This window comes from Frankliniella occidentalis, unplaced genomic scaffold, assembly GCF_000697945.3.
Source record: "Frankliniella occidentalis isolate FOCC.00 unplaced genomic scaffold, Focc_3.1 Scaffold61, whole genome shotgun sequence".
Classification (NCBI taxonomy): Eukaryota; Metazoa; Arthropoda; class Insecta; order Thysanoptera; family Thripidae; genus Frankliniella; species Frankliniella occidentalis.
Genome location: NW_026267191.1, coordinates 890,069 through 891,211, shown reverse-complemented (window position 1 = coordinate 891,211; position 1,143 = coordinate 890,069).

Here is a 1,143-nt window from a genome sequence, read left to right as displayed (position 1 = left end):
CCCCGCCCCGCCCCGCCCCGCCCCGCCACGGGGACGTCATACGCGCCACGCATCAGGGAGCGAGTTGACTTCATTCGCGGCCTCTCCTGCTGAATGCGCAACGACGTCGGTTTTCCCGCGCGAGGAGAGAGGGAGAGAGAGAGAGAGGGAGGGAGAGAGAGAGAGAGAGAGAGAAATTGAAATTGATTTATTAGGGCCTATGCAAAAGGACTTTAAAGTCCCGCTGACACATAGACCCGCGCTCGAGAGAGAGAGAGAGAGAGACAGACACAGCGGGAGAAGACCTGTAGTGGAGTAGCGTGGTGATGCCTGCTCCAGTGTTGTCGCTGCAGCGATGTCACCGATGCATATCCCTGACGTCCGTCCCCGTGACGTTTATATGGCTTGACTCTGCGCGGGGTACAGCGGTACCCGGGGATGACGGAGTGATAACTCCATTCATTGTTGATGTTCGGGCCGAGACGAAACTAGGTCAGGACCACTCTACAAATGTTGTCAATCTACTAAAATAAATCATAAAAAATAAAAACAAGCTGAGGATTTTTTTTTTTACGAGAGATGGTAGAGATAATTTTTGGCGGCAGAAGTTGTGGTACAGTGGTACCCGGCTAACAACGACGAAACCCACTCTGTTGGGTTGGGCGCAAATTAAAATGACAGGTTGTAGGCGTGATCTCCCCGTAGGCGCCTGCGAGGTAGGCAAGCGACACGCACTCGTGCTGAGCGGGCCGGCCCGCCCTCCAGGCGCCCCCAGGCGGGAGGTAGTGTAGACCTCCCTGTAGGCGCCTGCGAGGTAGGCAAGCGACACGCACTCGTGCTGAGCGGGCCGGCCCGCCCTCCAGGCGCCCCCAGGCGCCTCCAGGCGGGAGGTAGAGTAGACCACGCCGCCACGAGCCTACCTCGCATAGGCGCGTGCAGGGAGCTCACGCCTGAAAACGCCGGAAATAGCAGCATTCCATTGTTTTGCATTGCCTACGCGAGGGTCCATCTTTTCAATCACGTTTGGCGCCGAAGCTGCGGATGCTATCCAGCCCCTCTTACGACGCAACAAAACCGGGGGGTAGAATACGCCGTTTACCATGAACTCTGCTACTCAACGCCCCCCTCTCTCTCCCCCCCCCCCTCTCTCTCTCTCTCTCTCTC